This window comes from Pseudorca crassidens, chromosome 1 (genome assembly GCF_039906515.1).
Source record: "Pseudorca crassidens isolate mPseCra1 chromosome 1, mPseCra1.hap1, whole genome shotgun sequence".
In the NCBI taxonomy this organism is placed as follows: domain Eukaryota; kingdom Metazoa; phylum Chordata; class Mammalia; order Artiodactyla; family Delphinidae; genus Pseudorca; species Pseudorca crassidens.
The window spans coordinates 90,625,296-90,638,472 of record NC_090296.1 but is presented as its reverse complement, the minus strand read 5'-3'; the positions used below and the strand labels follow the sequence as shown (position 1 = coordinate 90,638,472).

Here is a 13,177-nt window from a genome sequence, read left to right as displayed (position 1 = left end):
GATGGAGGGGGACAGGAAGTAGGTGTGACGCTTCAGGTAGGGAAGGTACTGGAAGAGGAGCTATAAGGGAGGCCCTGGAGTGGAGAGGTGGCCTGCTGCCTGCTATATTTTGTGTTGGTTACATAGAAAACAAATTAAAGCCACTGTATAAAATTCCACATTTGCCATGTAGGGCTATAAATAATGATAATTATGCTGCTACTTCCCCAGCAACTTGCATGTTGACCCTGAGCATACCCCTGGAGCTAGCTTATTTGAACTAAAAGTCCCCTTTAGACCTTTTCTTCTCTGGTCTCTCGCATCTTTAGAATGACTGATTATGAGACAAGTTATGTAGGCTGTGGTCATTTTGAAGCTGAGATAATATAATACAGCTGGGCTCCTGTCACACACAGATTCAGCCACAGCTGGTTTTGACTTGCAGCTCCAAAGGTATGAAAATATTCCACACCTACCTGGCTAGGACTTAGGAACATTTTGGTTCAGAACAAGTGTAACTGAATGACACAGCTAAGGGGCGGGGGATTCAACGCGATGAGCCATCATGCTCACCCGAACCTGGCTCCTGACTCCTTACTGGGAAGTAATGTCTTAATTTTGTAGGTGTGCCCTCCACTTTTTGACCGCATGCTATCTTTCTCACAGATTTCACCTTAAGCACATTCACTCCATTTTCTTTTTACAAATACTCTGTTATTTGCTTTGTACTCTAGGTCTTGTTTTTTGTTTTTTTTTTTTTCTGGGAGGTGGGGACAGGGCCAGCTTCATAGGATGCCACTCGTTCCTCTTTCAGAAGGATCCCATGTTTGGTTTCATGCTCCATGACTTAACGTCAACATCTGGAACTTCTTCACAATTTTTTAAAAAGGGACCCAGCAAGTTATTTACCTGGTGCTGCATGGGGGCATGTATTCCTCCACCCTATCCTACCTCAGAAGTGAACTCAAGTTCATAGACCCCCATAAGGCATACTTTATGCTAGGCCCATAATAGGTATTTAACGGATGTTCAATTTTAGGGGCATGTTCTTAGTAGTGGCTGAGAATCCACACGCTGAAGCCAAACGCTTAGGTTCAAATTTCAGATACCACCATTACTGATATTTACTAGCTCTATGGTCTTGGACAGGTTACCTTCTTATGCCTTCGATTTTTCATCTGTAAAACAGAACAATAACAGTACCTATCTTATAAAGTTTTTGTGAGGATAAACGGAGTAAACACATATAAAAGTTCATACAACAGTTTTTGATGATGTAAGTGTTATGTATCAGCTGCTATTATGACTATTGTTGCTATTGCTTTGTTTGGAGATCTTTTTCTATTGCATTTGATCCAGGTTATTGAAGGGCAGCAATGTTCAGAAGGTTTCCTAAAGAAGTCACCCCGTGTCAGTAGGCTCCCAAGGATTTGGTCATTGACCTAAGAGAGCCTGCATATTTCCCCCAGAGCAAATGAGCAGCATGAGGTCATCACCTCTGGAAGTTCCCACTGGCCCTAATTCAAGAAACTTGGCCACTCTCTTGGCCAGCTCTCCAGTATGGAGGGGGCTCCTCTCCGAGTGGTGAAAATGTCTGTGTACTAGGAACAGCAACTCAGAGGCCTGCAGCTGCCTCCTCCCTCGCCCTTCCTCTGACCAGCCCCTGTGGGGAATTCATTATGGTTGGCCACAGCCACTGCTCTCCTCTCCAAACTGGTGGTTAGGAGGCTCCAGAGAGGGCCACTCTGCTTTCTCCACACTGATTACTATGATCTCCAAGAAGCTCAGAGCCTAAAGCAGATTTTTTGGGGGGCTGGTAAACCCACACAAGAGCCCAGCGAGGAGTGGGGTCAGCAAGCATCAGTGACTGTGTCAGATGGGGACATCCAGAGGTTAAAATCATGCTGGTAAGGGGGAGAAGTGAGACCCCAGGGCAGTTCTGCTGGTCAGTCTTTGTTAGGCCAAGGCCAGATTCCAATATCAAGAAGGAAGATTTTCCTGCCTGGGAAACAAGAATTCCTATTCTTGCTATGGAATCATGAGGCTCCACATTTATACGGACCCTTCAGCATACTATTTATCCACTCCTTTCCCAGACTAGTATTAATATTCCAACAGCTTCACCAAGGCAGGCGTGTATCTGTTTCCTCATGATGATTTCCACTTGACTATGTAGCCAGCTTTGTCCCCCATTCCTCTTTGTTTCTTCTTCATCCTGTGTATTTCCTCTTTGGTTTCCATGGTAGTTGCCTGCTGACATTTCTCCTTGCCAATTAAGACAGTCCACTCAGCTTTCAATGATTCAGAGAAGGTGACCACAGAAATCAATGTTTTGTAATAAAAGGGGAACACATTTATGAAGCCAAGTTTACTCTAACAAGCTCATTTTTGTTTTAACGTTTTTAAATCTTGGTAATTCTATTAAATTGGAAGTCTTCGAGGAGAGTGTTGCAAGGATAATTACACAGCACAGTTTGTTTTCTAGCCACAGCTATATGGAGAAATCAGAAATGATGGTGTAATGCAAGAGAGCTCCTGAGACTTTCTAAAAAGAAAAGGTACAGCAGTGATGATACCAGAAATAGAAGGGTGCAAGAGGCTGAGCAGAGTGAAGGTAGTGGATGATAGAGACACTGGATCCAGCAGAAAAGCACATACAAGGGAGGCAGGTTACCTCTGCCATCCACTCATCCCACAGATATGCCCTGGGCAGCTACTAAGTGACCGGCACTGTGCTGGACCCTGAGAGATACAGCCGGGAACAGGCAGCCCAAGTCCCTGCCCTCACAAAGTTGCCAGTCTAGCTGGGAGGCAGTTAGTGGTTCTTACTGAAGTTTGAATGGAAAGGAGCAACAAGAGACTTTCTAGTCCAATCTTTCCATTTTATAAATGAGGAATTTTACCATGAGATATAGGATTTGCAGAAATCATTGTCAGCACTGAGACTTACACCCAGATCTTCTGCTTTCTACTTTCATGCTCTTTACTCCTTTTGATCCAACTCAAGGAACTCAAGGAATAAAGCTGCCCCAAGTTTCTCCATCAGTGCCCTGCCAGGGGTTGTGAGCTTCTCACTGCTGCTGCTCCTTTCCAAGGGGAGATGCAGATTTTGACTGAATGAAAGCATGGTATTATCTGAAAGGGTGACTGGTCAGGGGGATGTCACAGAAAGAAAGAGGAGTTTATCTGGCCAGCACAGCTAGATCCTGAAACACAGAGTGGCTGGCGTGAAAGTACCAGGCTCCAGGCTCCAGGATGCAATGGAGAAAGAAGGCAAAAGAAGACCCTGAGGACGAGGTGAGGAAGAAGAGAGGAACTGGGAAAGGGCCTAGTAGTTACCAAGCTCCTATGTGGGGTGAGTTTTGCCTGTTTTTGCCCAAGGAGGCCACCATTTGGCAAGAGGCAAAGTTAAGACCCAAATCCAGGTTGGCTGGTTTCAAATATATATGTGGATATATATTTCAAATATCCACTCCACAAGCCTGATAAAATTTTCCAGCTTCATAGTTTCTTATGACTTTGTGCTTCATTAAAGCCTTACATTTTACTTTATTTTATATTAATTTATTTTTTAACTGCTGTCTAAATGTAATTAAGGATTCATAAACACTTCAAAATCAGTGACGGTAGCTGAATAGAACCTATTAGGAACTGCCATTTGAGGAGAATGAAATGTTCCTAAATTATTCTTTTTGTAAGCCTACACTTTCACAGGTTGGATTTTCTTCAAACAGGATATACGTGCTCTTTATTGGAAACTGGTAAATTTTCTTGCATTATACCTGTAGTCTTGTGCAGCACCATCCAATAGAACTTTCTGTAATAACAGATATGTTTCAAATTTGTGTTGTCCCAACATGGTAGCTGCTAGACACATATGACTATTGAGGACTTGAAATGTGGCTAGTATGACAAAGAAACAGCTTTAAATTTTCCTTAATTTTAATTTAAAATAGGCACATGATGGCTAATGGCTAACATATTGAACAGTGCAGGTCTAAAAAGTTCTGTAAATGTAAGTTGCGCACAGAGACTTATACTTATCTGCTAAGCAAGCTCAGAGTGTACTAGGGGAAACTGAAGAATGCTGGTACTCTGATATGAAGACGCAAATGTCAGAAGCAATCTAGGATTAACAGCTTCAGTAACATCCAGACATCATTAGTGGACTTAAGGATTCATTAAGTTTTAGAATCCCTTCACTGATGAGCAGGATGCACTTGCCTGATATGGGTAGTTGTGTCACATTATTTTACTGGCAGAATGAACATTCTGGAAAATTTATATCCTTGTTTAGGAGGCTAGGAAGGAAAAAAAGGAACCTCTCAGTCTGAAGGACCATGACCATGCCAAACACAGCACTTCTGAAATCCTCTTTGGGCCCAGGTCATACCAAGCATTGTCGGTGGGTGTGAGTGCAATCCAGCACTGCTCTGTGTCTTTTAGTCCAACCACATTAGAATCTGCTTAGAGCTTTTATTTTTTTCCTTCCCCAGCTCTATTTGATCGCCTCCAAACTGTGCTAAGTCTCACAATATACCTTGCAAATTTGTCATAAGACTGAAACAAATTGTAAAAAAGAATCTCTGAATGAAAAGCTATTATAACCTAACTAGAAATGTGATTATCATTTTTTTTCTTTTACTCTTTTTATATTTTCATTCTGTAAAGTAGGTACTAATCCCTAGGAAGATATTTCTTTTCAGTTGGCATAAACTAAGTATTTGAATTTTTATCATAATTTTCAGCTACATATATAATAAATATGTCTTCTAACTGCATAGCTTCTTCCTCTCAGAAGCTTAAGTTTTCACACTCATTTTGCTTCATTCCCAGAGAGGCGAGGAAAGAGGGAACCCCCCCCCCCCACCAACACACACTTTCCATATTCCAGGTAAATATCAATTGCCCACTATGTGCCAGGCATTATTCTAAGAAATACACGTGTATTAGGTCATTTGATTCTCACGACAACCCTTATGAAATCACTATTATAGATGAGGAAACTGAGGTATGGAGAGGTTAAGGAGCTTGATGATTCAATAAATATCAATCAGATGTCAGATATACACACATCTAGCACTGTGCTAGGTGCCATAGGAAATATAGCTCTTACTCTCAAGAATGTCCAGTCCAGGGAGGAGAGAAGATATGCATCTGAGTTTCTAAGATCCAAAGAGATGACATGATAAATTCTATAAAATGTATTATGGCAATCGGTATGTGTATGGCTGATTCATTTTGTTGTGCAGTGGAGGCTAACACAACATTGTAAAGCAATCATACTCCAATAAAAATTAATAAAAAAATTTTAAAAAGTTATTATGGCAGACCAAGTATAATCAGAACTAAAACTGTTCTTAAATACAAGAGTGAAGTCTTTCTTGTCTTCTGTCTTCCCAGAGCGGTACAGGTCAGAAGAGTTAACTCTCTACTCCCAGGCAATGGGCACCCGAAATTTATATTTAAAACATTAAAATAATCTCATAAAATACTTTACTGCTCCTATGCATAAAGCAGCGATAGCCGTGATTCCCATTGAGGGCCCTGACTCATGCAGTACACAGCTGTCCTGTGAGACTGATGAAATCCAGACCTCCACCCATGTGGGTGTTGAAAGAGCCTCATTCACACATTACCACTTCTGCCCAGGAAATCAGTTACAGCCAGGTGGTCTCCTACCCATTTCAGAAACCAGGAAAGTGGAATATATAAAGATGATCCTTTCACCAGATGACTCGGAAAGTTTCTGGAGGATAAAGGAATAGGAGGCATATGTCCTATCATTCCAGTCCATTCCTTTCCCTCCTCCCCAACAGACCCTAGTAAGTTCCCCTGTTTATATGGGGATCATCACGAGGAAGCAATTATAGTAAAAAGCTAAACCTGTATGCTGTCACTTTATTACTTTCAAAAATATTTCTCTATAAATAAACTGGGGGTGGGGAGACCAAAGTTACTGTGCAGAAAAGGACAGATTATGAACCAAAAAAGGCCAAGAAATAAATGGTGATTATATAATAGCATCCATAACTGCTTTTCCATGGGTCATGGTGATCATTCTCCACAGAAAAAGTAACTACTAACCAACCAAGGCCACTGACATTATTTTGTTCAAGGATATGGCTGGGAAGGCTCCCTTTCACATGTAGTGGCCACACAATCTTTCAAGAGTCAAATGAAGAGTTTGGAGAATAGCATCATTTGCCTACAGGGAAAACTCAGAGCCCTGGCATAGAGTACATTGTGGGACTCTGGGGAAATGGTTTTCTACAAATTCCCGACGTCTACAGAAATATGGAGCTTCTTGTAAACTGAGTTTAAATATGTTTAGTTAGTTTGTAATATATTAGTAAACTTTGTAATGATGTGCCTTCCTACTACAGATAATTGCGGAGAGGATTCCCCACCAAAATCATCTTTTGTGTTGAATCAGCTGATGGCATTGCTAATAGCTTTGGAGGGTGGAAAGGTATCAGTCTCTGATATAACTATGTAAATACAGCAAATGGCTATGTACATATTCAAGTATTTCTCAGTTTCCTCTGGTCTTCTCACTGGGTGGCTGTCTTGGTGTTCTGGGGTTTTTATTTGTTTTTGTTTTGGAGTGTTTTATCAAAATGTCATGCACAGTCCCCATTTTATCTAAGCATTAAAATCTTTTCACATTCTAATAGAAGGGATTTGAAGATTATCTGCCCTTTTGGCATAATCAACGTCTCTATTCCCCTCCATGCCTATAAACAATTGAGGTTTGACCCTATTCTCATTCACAAATAAAATGAAATAAAATGGTTTGGGGCATTATTATAAACCAGCAGTGGACTGAGAAGGGAGTTGGCTCTCCTAACAAACTCTGGGTCCTTCAGGAGGGATGGAAGACTGGGACCGATGAAGGGGGAGAGGAAGAGATAAATGGATGTGTGGATAGGCCTGACAGATGGATGAATTTCCTGATTAATGGATGCCTTACCTATACATCTGCACTTGAATTTTAATAGAAACTTTGTTCAGTTTCTCTTTATCCTTCTGTGAAATGAGAGATGAAGGCATGGTGCAGCTCTCACATCTTATGATCACACCTTGGTAAGGATTTTTTTTGTCCCCTTCTCCCCTCTTTACCTTTCCACAGCATGTACCTTGGTGAACTGATCCTTCAAATCTAGGCTCCAATTTTTCTGATTTTCCCAGCATCTCAAATATGCTCCTACATGTCTTCTGAGGCAGTTATTATATTTTAAAATGTTTATTAGGTAATCATATAGTCTTCTAGACTGTTGAGTTCTTCTGTTCTTCTCTATGGGGAGAGAAGGGACCCTTGCCTACTTTATCTGGAACTGGATGGAAACCTAGGAGGTACTTAATGACATTTGTTGGCATCAATTTTCCTTTTACTTTTAGGATGATCCTCCCTAAAGGATTTAGGTTCATATTCTTTTTTCCCACCTTCTTCCTCTTCTCTGCCTGTCTCTCTCAAACAAACAGTAAGAAGGGTGGGGAGGGGAGAAAAGAAAAGGAACATAGACAGAGAGACCAAAAGAAGAGAACTTGGTACAATAGGAAAAACCAACAAGGACTGAGCAGGCTGCCAACTCCCACTGTTTCTCAGAATTTCCCTCTGGGTTAGGTTGTCCCCATTTGGAGCTCTGATATTCTACAGTTTTCCTTCCTCCTCAATGGTATCCAGAGTAGAATGTCACTTTTAACTAAGAAATACTGTAAACAGAGACTTGGAAGAGCAATTGAAAACAGCAAAATCTTGCCCCAGAAATTGTTTTTGTAATTATAATTTCTGCACTGGGAAAACATGGCCTTCTAATTCACATGCCCTCCTAGAGCGAAGGTCTGATGCACACTGATCTGCAATGAAAATCACAAGGAAGCCCTGCTGGATTTAAGAGAGCAGTTCTCCAACCACACTGTCAAGTGCATTGAGTCCTTTTTTTTTCCTTCTCAGAGCTGGTTTAAAAGCTATTTAAGCAGGTAAGCATAGTCCTGACAGGTAAAGCAAATGGAAGGGAAGGTTACAGGATATACCAAAACTAAGGAGCTAGAGCAGATGTCTGTCTCCAAAAAGACTACAATGGTAGATGCATTCCTGAAGCTTTTCTCTTTCACACATGCACATACACACAGTCTTTATTCTGACAATTATCTAATCTGAATCATTTTCCACCTCTGCTCTTTGATTCCTGAATATCTTTCTTAGGCAATATCAGTTGCAATCAAGACATAAAGCTTTTCACTTTTATCGAGAAACAAAAGGAAAACAACAGCTATAATAGACATTTTTGAGGTGGTAATGTTATGATCAGCATCTACTATTTTCTTTTTAATTTAATTTTTGTTTCAACATTTCAGAATCTCAGTCCTCTTATCTACATTTAATTGATTGGCAGTTTGGTTTTTGGAATCACTGCTTCATTACTTGCGATCCACAACTACTTCCCCCTCATTTCTGCCCCATTTCCTTCTCCAGCCCCTCAGCCTCTTACTCTTCCTCCCCTAACTTGAACACCGAGAAAGACAGAGAGAACAGAGTTTTAAAACATGGAAATTTGGTATACAAAGTTACAGTTTGATGCCCAAGAAGGAAAATCCTAAACCCTTGCCATCTTTAATCACATGAATTCAAAAATTCCTTCCTGGCCTCTTAAATCTTCTCCTAAGTTGGTTTCAAATAATATGCAAAAAAATTTGATGAATTCGTTGGAACAATTTTACAAATTCTTGAAAGACTGTGTCCCCTAGGGCTGGAAACACACATTTTAGGCAGCTTAAAGCTGTTAAATAAGCCCACTCTTCACTTTTTTTTTCTTCCTGTACTTATGCTGCCAGCAATAGAGACATGATGTGAACTGCAAGGCCTTCTGCTGACCACACAAGTCTCCTCTGTGCAGAGTGGCAAGCAGCCACTTCTAAGCATAACTATTATGTGCCTGTATCACTTCTGGCATCATCCCACTGATTCACCCCTACCCGTTCTTCAGTGGAGAGGAGACAGGCTAACTGAAAACTCACAGGGAAAAGGAAATCTTCTCATTCAATGGTAAATCCCAAGTTGCCTTTCCTCTGCCAAATAACAGTGGACTCCTAATCTTAAATTTCAACCTCAAAAAAGATCAGAAGGGACTAGGGCGAGGGAGAGGTTGGAAAACTGAGCCATGAGAATTGTTCATCGTGATTTGTAAAAATTAAACACAAAATATAAAATTAAAAATAAGGAGGGAAATGTCGACCAATTACGCTGTGGGGTAAAAAAAACCTTTTCTCTATTTTCTCCATGTGAAGGACTAATAGAACTGAGAATGTTTATCATGGAAAAGAAAATTATAGGAAGGCTTGGGATGTGGGGACAAGGAACTTCAGTTGTCTTTGAATAGCTGAACTACTGCAACTGGAAAGAAGAAACAGGTTCCATGTGTGTGGCCCTAAGGAGAAGAACCAGGTCCAATGGGTGGAAGTTACAGGAAACTAGATTTTGAGAATGATAAGAATATTAGACAGTAAGACCTACCCAGTGATGGAATGGGGCATCTCAGTGGAAGATGGGATAGAGCTTAAAGCTTCTAAGCTTGTTCAAGAAACATCTGAATAAGCACCAGATAATCCATTTGCAGCTAGTTCTTCCTTATATGAACGCAATGGTATGATGGAGGGGAGCACTGGACCAGGAGTCAGGAGTCCTTGCTTTGTCACTTAATGGCTAAATGATACTGAGAAAATCAATTAACCCATTTGGACTTTAGTTTTCTGATCTTCAGAATGAGAGACTGAGATATGCTTTTCTCTACAGTTCTTCCGGTTCTCATAGTATCCTATTATTATTTCTTTACATTTTTTCCTACTAGTTGTTCACAAGTTGATGAGGTACTTATATACCATATAGACACAATTCGTGCATACTATTTGGATATACACTTCTCAAATTTCACTCTCACCATACAGAATGCTTGCAAGTATTACGTGTATGCATTGCAGTGAAAATCCCTCTTAACCAGAGTTGCTTGAGGATTTTGGTCAACCTCTGTTTCCTGAAATGGTACAGCTAAATTTGTTCAAGGAGAAGTTGTAAGTAATACAGAGAGGAAAAACGTGGTATACCCAGCTAGGATCAGAGCTTACTGGCTTTACTGACGATACATTCTGCTGTGTGTTGTTCAATGTAGAATAGAGAACCATGAAAAAGATTCAGGCTATACTCAGCTCTTGCAGGAAGCAAGATAATGGTTCGGTGAAGCACAGTAGTGTTTTGTTTCCCTAAGACTGAGGAACCGCAGATTGGATATTGGTAAAGGCTCTGCCACAACAGTCAAATGTCAATTATTGCTTTGTGCCCATCCCTGAACTCTCACATTCATCTCATTCTTTGTAACCCCCAGCCCCCACCCGCCCCACAACCAGCACAGACACCTGCGTCAAACCATTCAGAAAATATTTCATTAGAAGACATTATGATAAATAAATTTAAAGGAAGGGTATTTGTGGCTCTATATTCTTTCTACCCTAGGAAAAGTAGGATTTTGAATCACTAGAATCATGAGCAATACACCTCTGTGTTGAAAACTATTATGACATTCAATGGGGAAGGTGCACTGTTTATATCTCTTTCTATTCTGAAATCACCAAAAGGTATAGTCTCAAAACGGGCCTTATAAGAAAAGTACCAGCACACCAAAGACCACGGAATGATGCCAAGATATTAAAAGTTACCTTAGAAACTGAAGGGTTAAAAAAGAAAGAGAGCAAGAGCAAGTGCTTATCAGTGGCGAATCCACTGTGGGATTTAAGAATCCCATAGAAAAAGAACTAAATAATATTTTAAATTCTGGTTCCTTGTGAAACGTATTTTTCAAAACCTTGAAAACCTTTCTAACTACTTATCTTAAGATATATCCTTCATAATTGTCTGCATAGTCCTTTTCTCCATGTTAATGGCCTCAATAAAAAAGGAAAAGATTCTGTGTGTAACAATCTCGACAACCTTATCCAATATTTTACACAAACAGTACAAAATTGGCTTCATTATTGTCTTTAGGAAAATGACAATTCACTTGTTCTTTCCTGACAAATATTCACTCCCTACCTTTTTTGGACATTGCCTTATGAGCTGTGGTGGACTCAAAGATGAGATTCGCATGTTCCCTAGTCTCAAGTAATTTATCCTTAAGCTGGGAAGATCAGATGTGTAATAAAATTTAAAATAATATGATAAGGGCTACAAGAGAGTTATAAGTTTAGAGAATGAAGAGATCAATTCTGCTGGACAAAAAGAGAACTCTTTCTGGAGAAGGTAACATATAACTGGGGTGTGACACATTCTCAGTGGAAACAACAAGGTATCAAGGTAGAAAACACTGGAGATGTGCCTCCTTGTTAGAAGCATAAGGTACAGGGAAAAGAGGGAGAAAAATCCTGATCTACCATTTATTATAGAAAAAGAAATTTTATTTCTATTTGGTTGACTCTAGGAAAGAGTCATTGAACTTGCTTAGTATGCTCAGGGACTTCTAAGTGGGATACAGGTCTAAAGAAATCTAAAGACTCCATTACAAAGACAGAACTCTTTAGGAAGTATCAGTGTAATTTGCACCACAAAATTCGGTATCTTTTGTGAGGCTCTTGGCGTAACCTGAAAACGCTGATCATAAAGATTTCCTTATGAACAGAATTTGACAGAAATTAGTATATATATATATATATATTTATATATGTATTTAAATGAATAAACTAGCAGAAGAAAATAAAGCAGCAGTGCTCACTTCGGCAGCACATATACTAAAACTGAACAATACAGAGAAGATTAGCACGGCCCCTGCGCAAGGATGACACGCAAATTCGTGAAGCATTCCATATTTTTCATATATGTTGAACCTAAAAAAATGGTACAGAGTAACCGGTTTGCAAGGCAGAAATAGAGACACAGATGTAGAGAACAAACGTATGGACACCAGGGGGGAAAGTTGAGGGGGGGGGGGGTTGGTGGTGGTGGGATGAATTGGGAGATTGGGATTGACATATATACACTAATATCTATAACACAGATAACTAATAAGAACCTGCTGTATAATAAATAAATAAATTAAATTTAAAATAAAAAAAAAAGAAAAGAAAGCAGCAAATCAAGACCTTAAGAGTACCTCTCGTGATACTGTTTAGCTGTGTTATTATTTGGCTGTGAAGAGCTCTGTATGGAGGATTACTAGATAGAGACGTTGATATCCCAGTATCCAAACAGTATACATCCAACAACTATTTCATGAAAATTCTATCAGCCTCATTATGTCTACATGATGTTAACTATGTATAGGTGGGAAGTAATCAGAATAAATCCTCCTAGGTGACTGGATTTTTGTAGCACAATATAACCAATATTGGGAATATACTTGATGTTCAGGAAGTTTTATAGGACACACTATTCAATTAGACCCTTAAGAATATAATCAAAAACTGTCAATCAACTAGGCTTTCATCCTCATCTCTCTTTTTACCTCATGAATGAACAGGATGGTTGAAGGAAGTCTAAACTCTTTTTAGCATTCATTGCACAATTGGGGGTGTAGTTAGGATGACTAAGATAAATGATCCATAAAAGAAGGTTCTTCAGTCTTAGAAGGTGACCTCCTCACAGGTCTATCTGCTACTTCATAAGCCTGGACTGTATTCCATCCTTTTGATGAGATATTTCCTCTCTGAATAAGTCTCAGGACATGATGATGGAAATAGCAGTGTTTATTCAAGGTCGCCACTCTCTTGAGCTTCTAAAACAGAGTAGTAAAGATAAGATAGCTTGTTAAAAACAAAAAGGTTATTAGTCTCCAGATAAGATATCTTATTTTCAACACCTTCTCCTACTTCTCCTACTTCAGTATTGAGGCTCTGTAAATTTAGTGACAATCATCTTGATGAAAAGCAGTCAGTTATCTATCTGCATGATATAAATAAAGGGGGAGTTTGGGGGAGAATGGATGCATGTATATGTATGGTTGAGTCTCTTTGCTGTGCACCTGAAACTATCACAACAGTGTTAACTGACTATACTCCAATATAAAATAAAAAGTTAAAAATATAAATAAAAAAATACATGTTATTATTCCTTTCTCTATTAATTATTAAACTATCATGAATATTAGCTATTGTTTCATTAATATTTCTTTTAGTCAAGTATAATCTCTTTCATTTCAGTGGGAAATAGAGT

General features: G+C 39.5%; 1 protein-coding gene and 1 non-coding gene across 10 annotated transcripts in view; one reads left to right on the top strand and one right to left on the bottom strand.

Moving 5' to 3' along the window:
* Window positions 1–13,177, bottom strand: part of SEMA6D (semaphorin 6D) — a 584,591-nt gene that overhangs the window by 426,158 nt on the left and 145,256 nt on the right. The window lies entirely within an intron of this gene.
* LOC137208210 (U6 spliceosomal RNA) lies at window positions 11,734–11,839 on the top strand. Its single transcript, XR_010935539.1, has one exon. It is a non-coding gene; the product is annotated as a U6 spliceosomal RNA (small nuclear RNA).